Below are 16,404 nucleotides of genomic sequence, written 5' to 3' on the forward strand. Positions count from 1 at the left end.
ATCTTTCCTACTTTCAGTTGGAATCAGAAAGGATAATAGTGATCATAGAATAATAGCATGGTTAAAGTTGGAAGGGACCTTAAAGACCAGATACTTCTAACTCCCCTGCCATGATGATTCTGATTGCTATGTGCCGAGTCTCTAGCGAGGCACGGGCAACGGACTTGTTTGCTGCTTGCCACCCACTTAGCCTGTGATACAGAAACTCTCTCCAGCTCAGTAAGGAACACTCTAATACTATCCAATTCATAGTATTTCATGATAAGTGCAGCATTATTACCAACCTCTCTATTCCAAAGAAAAGATGATGTTACCTCTTTTTGACCTCAGTAGGTAGCCAAGAATATGGGGTCTTGTAAGTTATTTCAAATGGAGGTAAACAGCCAGAGTCCACCATATCTTAGATACAAATTAGCTTATTATAAAGAGTGTTCAAAGTCACCTTTCCTGAATGCAAGAGAAATGAAACAGCAAGGGCAGGTTTCTCAGCACACAGGTCAACTCCCCTTTCTGAACAACACTTAGACCAAAAATTCTCGCTCCATTTTCACCCATGCCTGTTTCTAATTGCCTCTTGTAGACTTTTCTCTCAGCTATTTCAGTCTGAAAACCACCACATAGCAAAACCCATTCGTGCTGTGTCTTTATTTTAGATGGAAGCTGTTTTCATTTCATCTCTCTGAATACCTAGAGGCATAAACATTTCTTACCTTTATCCCTCACAAAGACCTATTGTTAAACCCAGAAGCTTTTTAATGACATTTAGCCAACTAGAACAACACCTTGGTTTTGAATTCTTAGCAACAGCTACAAACTTCTCATTGCTGCGAACAGCAGCCGTATACTGCCCTGTGTCCCAACATTTATCTTCAGCAAAAGGGCAGATAAATTATCCTGGTCTTTGGAGATAAAGAAACAGCAGCATAATAGTTCTCATATGTTTGAGTGCTTCAGCTTCACGGTGGTGTGGTGATAAAAAGGAATTGACTCAGAGCGGCCACAGGCAGACAGCACAACCGGACAAGGCGGGTGCAGGAGGAAGGCGAGCTCAGTGGCAGTGCTGTCTTTGGAAACCCTGTCAATGGGTAAATGTCATAAAATATACAACAGTATTGATTCATGCTTGGCCAAACCTTGGAACATGATATTACTTGTCTTTCATGCTGCATCGCTGGAATACTGTTTTCTTTGTTCTGTAATAAAAGCAAACAAACAACTAAAACCACCTTTCCTAACTAGGCTTATCTGAGAAGGGAACCCGCTGTTCCTTCTAGTTTTGAACTACTATGGGCAGACATCTGTCTAGATGTCTGTGAGTATGTCTGCAGGGTGTGTGACTATCTTGAACCCTTGATCTTGAAGTGAACTCTGCACAGATTCACCTGTAGAGATGGTCGTGATATACTCAATGCCAAAACATAAACTAGCTCCTGGTTGTTTTGGATGTTCTGACAAATGCTGCAAATCTTCAGTTCAGGCTTGGCACAGTCAATCCACATACTTGGAAACAGAACGTTTTCAAATCACCATTTGAAAACATTCACTTCCAATAGCCAACAAACAAGCTATGTATTTTTGTTGTATTTTTCTTTAACCAAGATATGGAGTATTTACAAAAATATTTTGAAATATAAAATAAAATCCATGAGGGATTTTGAAGCAATGTTTATAATTGATTTGGATAAGCTCAGCTTTTAGGATTACTTTCTGCTTCTTTTTAAAATAACTGGATTATCTGAAGGATGAAGAAATCTTTGACCTATATATTCTAGTTACTGTCTGTCTTTCTTCCATTTACTTGTCTTTAAAGCATATTAAGACAAGCTAACCCATATAAATGTCTTGCGGGATATAAGATCCAATTTTAGTCATGCAAAAAGTACCTGTGTACCAATGGAAGACAGATGGACAGATTCTTATTTTAGCACACATTGCATGTCAGAAGCAAACTAGTGGAAAGCAGGACTTAAATTTCTCTCTGTCTCAGATACTTACAATCACAGAATTATCCCAGAAAATTATAATGAAATAAGAAAGAGACAAAATAAAATAAACAAACAAACAAACAAAACCCTTCATGCTCCTTATACTGATACTTCTCATATCAGTGTTGGTTACAATGCTCATTAAAGTTATGAACTTAACGTATTATCAAGGAGAAAGGACAGACCAGAATGTGGCAGCTTAATTTATCAGTGAATTCCACTTCCTGTAGGGAGGATGTGACAGGCAGAGGAGAGAGTAACACATGGGGAAATTGTTCTTTACTAGGAAGGAAATCAGATGGATGTTGTGTAGGTCAATACTATTCAAGTACTGGTCCAAAGATGTGAAGTGATAATCCTTTTGCAACCAAGGACCACAGCTAGCTCGGACGACCTCTCCCAAAAGTCTAAGGAAATCTGAGTCTCTTGACTGTGCATCACACCGTCTTGCCCTTGCATGGGACTGACGCCCAGTGGCATGCAGGCACAGACCCTCAGCAGAGATGGTGCCCTGCCTGTCCACAGTGCTGGTGAAGCCATCTTAAAGTACTGGTGAGGTAGCCTCCTGCATCTGCAAACACAATAGATCTTTTTCTTCATTCTCCTGCATCTAGCTTCCATCACCTTTATGCTCCTTCTTTCTTTGATTAATGCATTGATTTAGATAGCATACCCATCCTCTCTCGCAGCCACGTGAAATGCCCAGCATGTTCAATGCTAAATGACCCAGATAGATGGAAGAATTTCTGACTGGCCTAGAGAGTGCTGACCTTTACCATTAACTCGAACTTTTTTTCCACTTGTCATCCTCTGACATATTTCACCAAGAAGCCACTATCGTTATGAGCACCGGAAAAAAATGTGCAAAATAGAAAGACAGCACGCGCGCACTCCTTTAATGCTCTTTGATTTCTCTTCCTCCAAATGAATTAAATACCCCTGTTTCCCACTTCTGAAACAAATATATTGAATTTGGAGAGAAAACAGACAACAGTAATATTCATTTTAGGAATAAAGTCTCAATACTATTTTCTTAACCATAGTTTCCCGAAGAGACACAGGCATTTCCAAACTGGAACAGGGGAGGGCACTAAAGAGTTACACATGGATCTGAAAGCTGAAGAAATTCTTTGTCCGACATGTAAATTGGCTCTAAAATTATTTCAGGCTCATCATGTATACTTCTTGGATGAAAAAGAAGCTTTGATACAGCCTATTTTAGCTGATTGAACCGCGTCCTTAATCTTTGGGAAAAGCTGCTGAAGCCAAGTCTTGCTTTTGTGTTTTATCATCTTTCAGCCAAGTAAGGAAAAATACATCCTTGTCAAGCGTTTTCTGAGAGCATCTTAGTCTCTGAGAGAAGTAGAGACATGGTGTGAATCAGACTAGTATGTTTAGGCATTAGTTTTATCTGTCTCTAGTTCAGTCAAACTAAGTTTTAGTGTAAAAAACACGATTCTAAGGTCCATGCTCTAACTGGGCTAATGCCACTAAAGAACTGACACATTTGGGTAATGGATTGCAACCCTCATTGCACTTCTAAGAAATCTGCTGCAAGGTTAGCTGCAAATTTACTACACTTGCTCAGACTTGACTCCTTATGGGAAGCAACGATTCATCTTTAAGTGCAACGGGAGTGTGTTTTGTCAACAGAAATGAACAACACACATCTCTTTACATAATTAATTACCATCAAGCTCACAGTAGCGTAAGAAGCTGAGACAATTCTTCCCATTTTCTGCCTGTCAGAGTGTACTATCACAACTGAGAAGATGCACTGAGGTCTTTCTTTGTAAAAGCACATCTGAATGAAGACTCTGTTTTAATTATAGCAACTTATTTTTCCTAAGCAGGGGATAATTCTGTAACCAGTGGTAACATTTGTAATGATGCAGGCTATAATCAGATCTCATGCATTAGTAGAAAAATTTATCGCTGCAGAGATCAGGAAGGCTTTATGAATAGATGTTCAATAAATGTACAAAGTTCTGTATTTCTCTGGAGACCTTTTACACTGTCTTTCATACCACAACATGTAATAGAGATGGAGTAAACCTACATGTGTTGGTCAGTCACAGGACAGTTATGAGGCAATGGTATGCAGTGCCTATTAGTTCTAGGACACATGAGAAAAAACAATTCAAACGGAGATGGAGAGGTCTGAATGTCCCTTTTTACAGGCCACTGATACAGTTCTGGCCCACCGTCCTGGTCAGCCCTGATCAAAAAGATGAGATGAAAATGGAGCAGGTCAAAGGAAGGCTATCAAGGAGCCTTGAAACACTTGAGCTGCTGAATGTCTTGTATGCAATGAACACATATATACTCCATCTGTGGGCCTGATCCTGATGTGCATCCAACTCTTCTCCACATTGTAGTTTTCTCTAAAAGGAAACCCATGTGCACAGGCTAGGCAAGAACCACATTAAATGGTGCTTCAGGCAGAGGCTGGCTTTTCGGATGTCTCCAAGAGAAGACCTCCTATAAATACAATAGTGGCTAAATACTAGAAGAGGGAAAGACTAATTTAACTTACGTGACAATGTTCTCACAAAAACATATGATAAAAGATGGATGATAAAGAAAATGGGGCTGCAAATTAGAAGACAGCTTCTGATAATTCTCAGAGGTGTGCAGCACGAGATCTCAATTCCCAAATAACTATTTACATTGTCACTGTCACTAGCGCAACTGCATGAAAGCAACAATGGATACTCAAGGGTAGACAGGGTTCCTCCTAGCCACCCAGATGACATCTTCCTTGTTGATATTTTAGAAGGAACATCACATGAAGCAAAAATGGAGGTAGGGAACAAAGTGAGGCATGGAGGAACATGCCTGCCTGGAGAGTCCTAGAAGACCCCAGCTCGTGCAAAGGTGTGGTGGAACAGAGTCCAGCAGCACAAGCCTTCCAACAGCTCACTGCCCCGTGGCCAAGCTCTGCTCTGGTTTCCAGAGGAGTACAAGGTTGCTCCCTGCCTTCATGACAGAGACAGACAAATCCCCTAATTGCTCACGAAATTTGTTTCTCTCCATGATCGCAGTTTCTCATGACAACCGTGTTTCTCCATAGGGACGCTACGCCTCGCTGACAAGAGATGGATGTTTGTGAGTGCAGAAATTTCACAGGAGCTGGACCTGCCCCCAGCAGATGGGAATGGTCCGGGTGCTCATGGTTGTCCAAAGTATATACAAAGACTTCGCTTTCCCCATTCCATTTTTTCGCTTTTGAAAGAAGCAACAACCAAGACCCATTGCAAAGAGAGAAATTAAACTTCTTTTGAATTTCAAAACAGAACAACCAACCTATCACTTTCTCTTGAGATAATATCAGGAGCCTGCAAAAACAAGGACGAGAGCTGTGCGTATGTACCCATCTGTGGGTGGAACACAAAAACTGGAATCACGAACGCAGACCGTGTGTCTTAACAATAATTTCGTTGGAAGGGATGCGGCTGCTGTGTTACTGTCTCGACATAGACTCCCTAAATCTTTTGTCAGGACATCGCCACGAAAAACAGGAAGGAGGGAAGGGCTCTGGATGCTTGGCCATCCCGGGAGCTGCAGCAGGGTGTGGGGGGACAGACACAGGGGCTGTGGGTTATTTCCCCACGGGGCTGTGCGGCCCTGGCCCACGCCTTCTGATTAAACACCCCAGCGTTTGTGCTCCCTGGCTTGCTGGGGGGGGAGGGAGAGATCCGCACACGTGCAGCGGGTTTGTTCCCTTCATTACCATGCAGACAATATTTGGCTGTTCTCAAGAAAAGCCTGGGATCCCGGCTCTTTTTCCCAGGCTTTCTTCTTCTCCATGAAAAGGGGGAAAAAAAAAAAAAAAACAACGAGGAGCCTGTTCGGCTCCGTCTGGCCGAGCCGTGGGCTGACGGTGATGTCATGTCGAGCCCAGCGGTGACTGGCTGTAGCCAAACTGGTCATGCCCCGTCCAGGCATGGCGCGGCCACCGGCCACCTCACACCTCAGCCCCCGCCGCCGCACAAAGGCTGCGAGGAAAAAAGCGGGCGGGGGGGGGGCATCCGAGGGTGAACAAAGCGCCAGCCAAGCACGAAGCTGAAGGGGGTCTCCCCCTGGGCGGCAGGGAGATGGCTCTCAGCCCTCCTCGCGCCAGTGCCGCTTCCTGGCTCAGGCAGGGGAGCCCGTCCGGGGCTGTGGAGAAGATGATGCTGATTATTATTAGCTGGTGGAACCAGGTTTTATGAAATTGGGGCTGGCGGGGAAAGTAGGCGCAGAAGAAAGAAAATTACGTTCGTTTTGTTTGGCGGGGTGCAAGGCCAGATCTCGGCTGATGTACATCAGCACAGCCTCATTGCCTCCAGTGATTTATTTATTTATTCAAATAAACATCAGCACAAAAGGTGGTCCACGATGTCAAATAACCAAAGGCAGTTTACCTCTACAGCTGTTGCACCGTTCCTTGTTTGACAATTAGTAAGCTACATGTCTACTAACGTGTATTTAAATGAAATGTTTAGGCAGTGGGTTTAAATCTAGTTTGCCCTTTTTTTGTCATCACACTTCATTTTGCCTATAAAGTATTCATTCTCAAAGTAAAAAAAAAAAATACTTAGTCAATCCTTTGGTGATTGCTTATGATTGACTTTTCAGTTTTAATTTTGAAAATGAGTTTCATTCTTATAACCAGAGATAAGTTACCACAGAAACACAGTAATTCTCAGGCTTGCTGTGTGATCTCACCGGATGCCTGACATAGAAAGGTCTTATTAAATATTTGAGGTTCCTTCACAGTACAAGGTAGTAAATACAGGATTTGTGTTTGTTAACTAATTTGTTAACTAGCTTTACATTTTCAGTCTTCCTTCTGCCTTCACTCAGCCCATCAAAGACTGACTCCTGGGGTGACACATCCAAACACTTTGTTGCTCACAAGAGTTACAGCCTCTTGACAGACCCAGGGGGGATGAAAAGCAATGGAAGCTTGCAGCTTGTTTTCAGAGGGGCAAGACACTGAAAGCACATAACCAGATTTTTCCAAGAAAATATTAAACCTTAAGTGAAAGGGGAGGAGGAAGAATGGCAAGGATTAAGCACTCCATGTTATCTGAAATATCTCTCACCTTAAAACTGGATCAGCTTCCGAACTACCAGTCAACTTACCTTTCAGATGCAACTTCCCAAGATGTGGTATCATTTAAACTGGCATAATGGGTGTCTGACAGCATGCAGTTTCATCCTTTTAAACACCTTCCAGAGTCTTGAGTTTGAAACATGCTGCATTTAAATTCAGCCTAATTAAAGTTTGGAAATTAATTCATTAGTTGTTAATTACAATAGAAATAAGTGCCCAGATACTTGATCTGCATGCCTTTATACTCGTTAAAACATAAAGTCAAAGTACAAATAAACAGTAAAGCCCTACTAAGTAAACCCGTGTTTATCACCCAGCAACAGAAATACTCATTAAAAAAGAGACTTCCCCTCAAGTTTTTCATCAGCCTTTTAAAGTGTTTCCAAGTACATTTGTAATCGTCTTTCTATTACAGGACACTTCCCAAGAGTATGCAGGTGCTGCCTACTTCTGCAGCTCAATGACACAAAGTGCATGCACATAAAGTGTAATGAACATTTTCATTCGGGAGATCAGAAGTTGCCTTCTGGGCAGTTCCGTCTCTCATTTCCAGGTATTGGCACCTGAAGATTGACACATAAAAAAAGAGGAAGCCAAAACTGAGATATTACAGCAAACCCATGCATGCACTAGTACATTCAGGGTCTGCCTCTCTTTACCTTGGTATATCTCATACCTGCACCCACACACATGTTTATGACAGCAGGAAATGTATCCAGTAGAGGGACTACAATTGTACTAGTAAAATCAGAAATTGGAAGTGCTTGGAAAATGGAAAGATTTTCCCCAATAAAAGGTAAAACTAAAAATAAAATAGCTGGAGAATTCCATGAGCCTGCCACTGTATGCTTTTACACAAAATGGAGCTGGAGAGAGGAATGTTTGTGGTTGATTTGTTATTGAAAGGAAATTTTAAAATCATAACCTAGAAAACTGGAAAGTCTTCCCCCAAGCCATTTACTTTTCTAATTAATTTGCCTTCATCATTAGACTTTTTTCTTTTCCTGTAACAACAAGCTATGTTATAAGGCCTCTCCCTTTTTGTTCATGGTACTTTTAATTTCAGGGCTTTGCTCTTCATTACTGCTAGCTTGCAAAGACTACAATTAGCACAAGGTGCTGCCTGTAGCCCTGTGCTGTTAGGATTCTCAAGAAGATTTAGCAACTCACAGTTCAACTTGATTTTACCTTACTGCCGGTAATTCTTTGCCAAAACCACCTTCCAGTCATGAAATCTGAAAACTTAACAGCAACTTCTCCAAGGCTTGAATCTCTAGTCCTGTTCTGGGGGTTATCCAAAGCAACGGTATCTCTTGTATTTCTTCCACCACCCACAGTTTTTCACTGGGTCCTCTATTTACAAAGTCAAGAATTGCTTGAGCTATAATTTTTAACATCTAAACACTCAAGCAACATACAGAAAATGTGTCCAGAGAGGAGGAAGATGAGGCCTGTGAGCTGCCACTTTATTACCGTGCTTACAATTGTCTCCTGTATTGTAACAATATTTCCTATGCAAAAACTACCCAGTTTTGATTCTGTTAGTGACTGAAGAGCAGCAGAACAAACAGATCTCAAGAACACATTACGTTCAAAGAAACCGCAAAAAACTTAAATAGGGCACTATGCCACTTGTGAATTCTGGTTTGCTCTGGTAAAATTTGTAAACAATGTTAAAAAAAAAAAAAAAGAGAAAAAAGTAAAACCTTCATAGGCCTCCAGAGAAAAAAGAAGGCATCTATCTGTACTTACATGAATATGTGTTCGGTTGTTTTTGACAACAATGTTTTCTGTTGCCAGGAAATAAACATTTCCAGTTCCAGAGAGGAAACCTTCACACTTCAGAAAGGCAGAAGGAAGAAGAGGCTTTTCATTCTGCTGCGAGATGCTGGGTTTTGTGCTTGTTTTGTGTGTGGGGACCCAAGCTTTCATGCTGATGGGGAAGTAAAATAGTTCTTTATGGAGTATTTTATAAAGGACTATCAATCATTCCAGTATGAGTCTCAAGCAGAAGGGGAGCAAAGGAGAGGTCATGCACAAAAAAGGTTGTGTTTCACGCCACGCAACGAAAGGAGATTTGACTGTGGGAAAGGAGATTCACATTCACGCAGACCCTGAACTTGGCCTTACAGAGCAGATAAGTGCTGATTGTGCCTGCAGTGTCCTCTCGCTGAGGTCCACCACCTATAAAATAAATCCTGTAATGAAAGCAGATCACCTCATAATGCAGTCCTGGAAGGGGTTGATTCATCTAATATCTCTTGCTTACAAATGTACTGCGGGGTTACCACAGTTCAGGCAGCCTCATTAAAAGCAGTGCAAAACACGCAGAGCCTGAATGGAGATGAAATAAAAGCCCTATAGATGGCTGTTACACATAATCCATTTGTTACTATGCTTCAGGCAAACAAAGGAGCACATTGTTTATAGAGCTGCTTTCTGCCAGCAGCAGGACAAATTCTTAGATGATTCTAGTGAATATTTTACAACATTCAACATAACGAAGAGTGTGCCTTCTTCATAACGCTAGTAATTCATAACCGGGAGAGGGACTGAAGGCAGAATAGAGCGAGCGAGAGTAAAAAAGTGAGATCAGGTAATTAGTAACAGCTGTACAGGGAAACTGAAATTCTTACTGATTCTGAGCACCCGGAGCCCTGCAATGGAAAAGAGAAGGAATTTTTTCATCATTTTACATGCGTTGCATATAGTATATATAAAGTTTAGAATCTATTCCCTAACCACTAAATTCAAGTCGTTTATAATTTTGCATACCAGTGGGTGACAAAGTCTCACTAAGTTTGGATAGACAAAAATTAGAGGACATTCTTGAAACAAAAGTTGGCCAGACGCTGAAAACCACTATGACAGGCACTGAATGAAGCAATGAATTTAACAAGTATAGGACCTGTCTAGTTACAGAAAGAAAAAGTTTAAAATACAATCGCTAGTTCTAGTTCTACATTTGGCATATAAGCGAAGGCTTTTTTTTCACCCTAACAAATGAATGGAAAACATAGTTTGCGGTCTATGTGTCATTTGCTTTCTCACACCCTGGGTTAAATGATGTAGGTGCAGACTTCACAGTGACCTCACTGGAGTTGCACCAAATTCTAAGCATGCCAACCTAGGTGTCAACCTAGCCAATTAGCGCCACTTAATTCACATTTTTCACCACACCTTGCTTTCTTTTCCAGGAACTATGTCTTCAAGAGTACACTCTCATCGCTCATACATGTGAACAAAACAAGATTCCTGAAGTTGGATTTCTAAAAAGACACTAAAAAATCCTCATGCTGGCATAAGTGGAGAGGCGGTTTTTATGCCTAAACAAAGACAATGCGTGGAGATTATTCTTCAAGCTGAACATGCAATACACTGCACGGAGATAAACCTTTGGCAATTTAAGGATAGGACACTGATCTGTCACCCTGCTTACAGTCATACAAAGTATTAGAAAAATTTATCACTTGAAAAAAAACTTAAGAAGAGGGGGTTCAGAGACATAGCCCAAAAAAAACTATCATGAGGTTTTGTTTAGCAGCGGTATAATAGCAGTCATCTAACTGCAGCTGAAGCAAGAGATTTTCACCTCCCCTGGTGATGATATGACTTACCCCAGCTCAGAGGCGAAGGGGCAGGGTCTCTCTCAAATAGCCTTAGCCCTCCTTTGGGAGGGAAAGGAAGGCAAAGAGACCCTGAATGTGGTGAGGGGCCTCAAAAGGGAATCAACATATCTGCAAAGGAAACGACACACTATGAGGCCCTGGCTGTTAATACCATCTTTGTCCCATGAAGAGAAGTGGCGGCAAAACACAGCCTGGTGTAAAGATGTGAAGACAGCACTGGGGCAGATATGCAAATGGCTGTGGGAAAACATCCCCTCGGAGGCATTGAGAAGCACTGACATGTTTTCACATAAATCATTAGGTAAGACAGGATCCTATTTTCCATCCAAACGGCACTCCAGAAGACAGGGGGAGCTGAGGGCCACCCCTCTTCCATGCACAACCACCCGCTTTTGCCTCTACCCAGCTGATCACACAGCAATTGCTCTTCTGTATAATTATCTGAAAATAGAAAATACAATTAGGGTTTAGAAATACTTTGTGTTCTAAGGTGTTTATTGTTTGTGTATCTCGGGTAAATACTGACAATCAGGACACAGGAAGAGCTACATTCGGATTTCCTAAATACTAATTTTTCCGGACTCTTAAGTTCCAAAAATTATTTGAGGCGCTGTTTGTGTCATAGGCAGCTAATAAATTCCAGAATACAGATGCTGGTGGGCTGGATTTCTGCTGCAGCTGGGAGGTCTTGCGGACTAAGTGAGTAAGAAAATGCAGTGAATGGGAACTTTTTGACTGTTTTGATGGGTCAAAGCTTAATTGCTGGCATATTCTGAATGATGGACTCCACTGCAAACTTGATTTGAACTGATGCTACGCAAAACCCACCAAGTAATAGCTGACATTTAGCAAATAAAGAAAAGAGGAAATATGATTTGGTGATGGGAAAAACATTGGGTCTTAGAGGGGTAACTTACAAATCCTGAGTAGAGAGAAGGGCTGAGGAGAGGTGTGGTGGCCACCCAGCGAGATGCTGAGAGCAGGGACCTTGCGTTACTGCAAAGAGCTGAGGTACCTACTGAGCAACCAGCAGGTCTCCAACACCAGCGCCCACACCCAATGGAAAACCACCTGGATGCGTGCCCTAATGAGCCCACTAAACCTGATCTGCTCTCCCCTGCTGCTCTGCCAGCCTCCAATCCACTCCACAGGCAAACTCCCAGCTCCCGCTCCTCCTTCCCAGGATGGGACCGAAGAGAAAACTCCCATCTCCTGGTTAATATGAATACCTTCATCCAGCTCTAGAGCCTCACGCGGCCACACACACTACGAATAACACACTCCGCTTCCTTCGTGGGTCACTCTCAGCAGAGTGCTTCACCCATACAAGAGTTTTAGCAAGAGTTTTCAGCAGAAAATTCCCAGAATCGCATTGGATGGGACTGGGGGCTGGGGGCAATATAAGTGATTAATGGGTTCGCTGCAGAACAAAACCTCCTCAGCTCTGTCACGAGATAGTTGCTATGGTTTTTTCACACTGCTTAGCAGAAATTTGCTTTGGGCGCAGGGGGATTGAAGGAGGGGAGAAACACAAAAAATACTATAGAAAAATCCTCCATTGTACACTGGCAATTATTCTGAGCGAAATCCTGTGCCTGTCTAGAATTTCAAGCTCTGTATAAATACTTTCAATTAGATTTAAAAAAACACAAACCCTAACCAAAAACCAAACGAGGAGACTTTGTTAAGAACGGACAGCTTGAAACATGTCTTGTTAGCTATCAACAAAGTCTGTTAGAAATGTTGGAAGGTTTCAGCTAGGTTGATGTAAAAACAACATCAAATATCCCCTCCTGTGAGACTAAGTTAAACGTTCGTTGCAGTGACTCAATTAAGGCTAGGTAAAATGCACGCTTCATTGCAATCAGCTGCAACAACACCAGAATCTTTTAGCGGGATATTTTACCAAAGTCTCAAGTTTCAACTGGTTTAAAAATGCTTTGTGGCAGATGGCAGTTTTCGTAGGTGTAAAATATTCTAATATATGGGCCAAGTTCCGCCTGAAACGTCCAACAAAATAGGAATGAGAAGTTGGCCAGGGAAGGCTTTTCCAAGTGGATAAAAAGGGATGCTTCCCCGTTTTATAAGGCATAAAAAAGCCAGAGCAGCATGCAAGAGTTATAAGGTACCCAACCCATCTGGAAGACTCTTTCTGCATGTTATTTTCAGCGACACAACTACAGGCTTTTATCACCACCCCCACTTGAAGGAGGATCCTGCTAGACTGAACACTGTAGATCTTGGGTTCTGTGCTTATATAAGAGCCTAGAGAAATCCTTCAGCATCCTTGAGCAGCCTCAGTCATTTTTAAATTGTCTTGTAAACTCCAAAATCTGCAAGATGTAGAGTGCCCCACCTCCCTAGAAACACCGTATAAGGGTTGCCCATCTATAGTCAACAAACATCAAACCAGAAGACCTGTGAGCACAATTCCTTTGGGTTTGTATGCTTAAGTCTGTCAGCATGCATTTTCGTGCCATAAATCAACTCTATACAGGCAAACATCCAGGGTAGCTTGGAAGGGGAAGCAGGATAGCTGCGTTATCACATCACTCTGGGCTGCAGGGGGAACTATTCCAGGAAAAGCAGTATACTGATACAGCTACTCTACTACTGTGACCTCAGTCTGCTTGTTCAGTTCCAGGTGGGACTGCATTTTGTCACGCAGAAATATCCGTTGGGTATTTTTGAAAACCCTTTCCTGAATCTCAAGTAGGATTATTCGTTACTTTATTAATTAATTCATCGCTTCACTAATTTCACTGCTCCAAAGTCAGTTTTTACCAGCTGATCATCTGGCCCACACGAACCGTCAAAAATCATTGATTATATACGACAATAAAAGCTGCTGCAGTGTATCCACTGACATGTACTGTGCTGGACAGGCAAGGCGTCAAACTTTATAGCATGTGGGAGAGGTTCTTGAGAATTGCTTAACAGTTTTCAGTGGAAAATGCTGTGTCAATACCAGATTTTTTTATATAAATGTAACAGTTCCAATGAAAATTTTAATTTAGAAAGTTGTTCAGTTCCAGGGTAGAAGGAGAAAGCATAGTCAGACAGACGCAGAGCAAGTGCTTGAGGGGGAAGGTGGCAGGCTCAGGTGCAAAGCCCCACTTTGCATATCTCCCTGCCTAAAACCTCAACAAGGTCTTGGTTTTATTCCAGTGGGAAATATTGAAATCTCAGGATGCTTTTCAGGATGGGAAAAAGTTTTTTTGCCCAGCTGCACATTTGAAACTTCTCCAGCTTAGTTATTGCTGATGCCCGAGTGGTTGCTTTAAAATCCAACAAAGAGTTTATACAAGAACAAAGCATCAAATTTTCTTACCCGGTGCAAGCTGGAAGACATGATGGAGGAACATTTCAGTCATCAGCTGTAACACATTTGACAGGTAGATTCAGATCACAACTGGATACAAATGCAGGTAATAGAGGCAATTTTACAGTCTTTCAATATAGCTCTACCACTGACAGCAACATAAGTTGCACTTGAAAAGCTCTAATTTGGCCACATCTGTAAGCACATCTGTGCTCTTTACACTGCTTCACTAAGTGTCCATGGCAGGGGTTTGCCTGGAAGTGTTTCCATTGGTTTTGCTTTCTACATTTTTGGTGTAGTGATTCCCTTGTTACGATTTCAGTCATCCATGTTCCATCTGCATATTCCATCCTACTTAAGACCATTCTCCTGATACCTTTCACAGGTATGGTGTTCAGAGGCACACTGGCCTTTGCCATTCCCACAACCTTCAGAAACTAATTAAGCGTAACCATTAAGATGGTTAACATTTTGATTATTTTTTATCTCAGTGTTTTCTTTGAATTTCTGCAGCTGTGATATTTCACACACTGTATGAAAACAACATTCATTTTACACTAGGTTCTTTGCAGACCAGCAAATAACAAAACTGGTAGAATTCCTAGGTAGGATGTTCCTCCAGCAGAACAAGAAAGCTGGGGCTGACAGATGACAGTGGTAAGCAGATAAAAGCTAGTCTTCAGCTTTTGGAAAATAAGGAAGGAAAGCAACTGATCTAGTTTAAACAGTTACAGCAGTCCCTTTCTTCATTGGTGTTGTCATAGGCCCTCTTGACTGGGCATGAGAGGAACTTCCAAAAGGTTTTATTGTTAGACCGATGTGACAACTCACCCTCTTGAGATTCCTGTTTCCACAGGGGGAACTTACAAGACAGTGTTAAACTAGATCCTTATCCTTGAAGAAGCTATGTGCTCATCATTTGTCCACACAGGAAATGGACCACAAGGGACTACATGTACTTGGTCACTTATTTCTGTCTTTAGACAACTTAAGTTCATCACTTCAATTTTACTAACAATATGTTCACTCACCACCCATCTCCTCCAGTCATTTCAATTTCTTCAGGCTGGCAAGTGAAAAACAATAGAAGTGATGAGATCACATCAAGACACTACTGAATGCCCCAATCTAAAGCAATTAACGGTGGCCTCTGGATGCACATTCGCTTTAGTTCGCATCAGGAGCACACCTTTGAACAAACAGAGTTTAATGATCATCCCCACTTACTGTGCTTCTGTTCATGTCGCAGAGTGCTCTTGAAGAGTGCTCTTTCAGATGCAAGGCAGTTGGGCAGCTGCACTTCAAGGGTACATCTAATGTCCTCCAACTGCTAATGAAATGTGTAGCAGTCACATCAACTCCTCAGCACCAACTCTCCTGTTAAAGAAGGCACTCCTATTAGGCTGCAATATCTGCACAGTACATAAGCTCAGACAGTTAACTCCAGGAGAGAATTAAAGCACAAAAACTAACTGGAAGGAGACACCAGCCTGCTTAGGGATAGATCTTTGGTGTCGCATCCCTTTCCTGCTGGCTAGCTGAGCTGGATTCTGAGGATCCCTTCCCCTAGGCTCCAGTTCTTCCCTGGACGTGGGCTGAGACCTCACCTACCACAGGGTTCAGGATCCATCAAGTGACATGGCTTCTAGAAGCCAGCAACCATTTAATACCCAAAGAAAATGTGCTACATGGCAGAACTGCTACAAAGAAGTAGCAGTACTTCCTTCAAAAACTACTTACCTTCGAAAACTAGAAGTTAAATCCTACACTATTTTGAGAAATGACACTTCATCTTTACATGCCTCAAGTTTAATTGTAGATAAATGCAAAGCTTTTTACTCCACTAGGTGGTGTAATTTGTCTTTCTGTCCAATGTGGCCTTACTAATATTCCCCCTAATCTTTCATTCAAGATGGGGCCACAAAATACCGTATGAAAAGCAAAACCGAAATCTTGTCTACAGGAGTCAGCAACTTTATCAGGTCATGCCTCTTTGGCTTTATCTACGATTCCTCAAAAAAGCTTCTGTCAGGAAAGAATAATTAACCTTTGTAACATTCCTAGATCCATGAAGGAATAAAGCAGAAATCTGAAAAAAAGTATCATGGTCATCTTCTATTTCCCCTTACACCCAGGTGCCATCTAAGCTGTTCATGTGATTTATCTCATGTTTTTTACAGCGTAACATTCCTAGAAGCTCTCTCCTCAGTTTATGTCTGAGTTACAATATGACGCAGTCAAACATATTCCTGGGTCTTTCTTGGCCAGTTATGCTCACGCTTGCACGAGTACAGTTACACACAGAAGGAGAGAATGCTAACTTATATAACAGGGTGTACCTTGGAGGATAGACCCTGGCTAAACATA

The 16,404-nt window shown here is 41.9% G+C and overlaps 1 long non-coding RNA gene across 3 annotated transcripts in view; it reads right to left on the reverse strand.

Annotated features, from left to right (window-relative positions):
- Positions 1-15,638, reverse strand: part of LOC128907924 (uncharacterized) — a 36,488-nt gene extending 20,850 nt beyond the window's left edge. Inside the window, exons 1-5 of one of the 3 annotated variants that reach the window (XR_008465797.1) lie at positions 15,265-15,638; positions 15,069-15,103; positions 14,047-14,092; positions 8,839-10,823; positions 6,212-7,246 (exon numbers count right to left, since the gene is read on the reverse strand). This is a non-coding gene — a long non-coding RNA (uncharacterized LOC128907924). Of the gene's footprint in view, positions 1-6,211; positions 7,247-8,838; positions 10,824-14,046 lie in introns of those variants that run through there. The other 2 variants (XR_008465796.1, XR_008465795.1) reach the window with 2 other exon arrangements.
- Between the last annotated feature and the right edge of the window lie 766 nt (positions 15,639-16,404).

The sequence above is a fragment of the Rissa tridactyla genome, chromosome 3 (assembly GCF_028500815.1).
Source record: "Rissa tridactyla isolate bRisTri1 chromosome 3, bRisTri1.patW.cur.20221130, whole genome shotgun sequence".
In the NCBI taxonomy this organism is placed as follows: domain Eukaryota; kingdom Metazoa; phylum Chordata; class Aves; order Charadriiformes; family Laridae; genus Rissa; species Rissa tridactyla.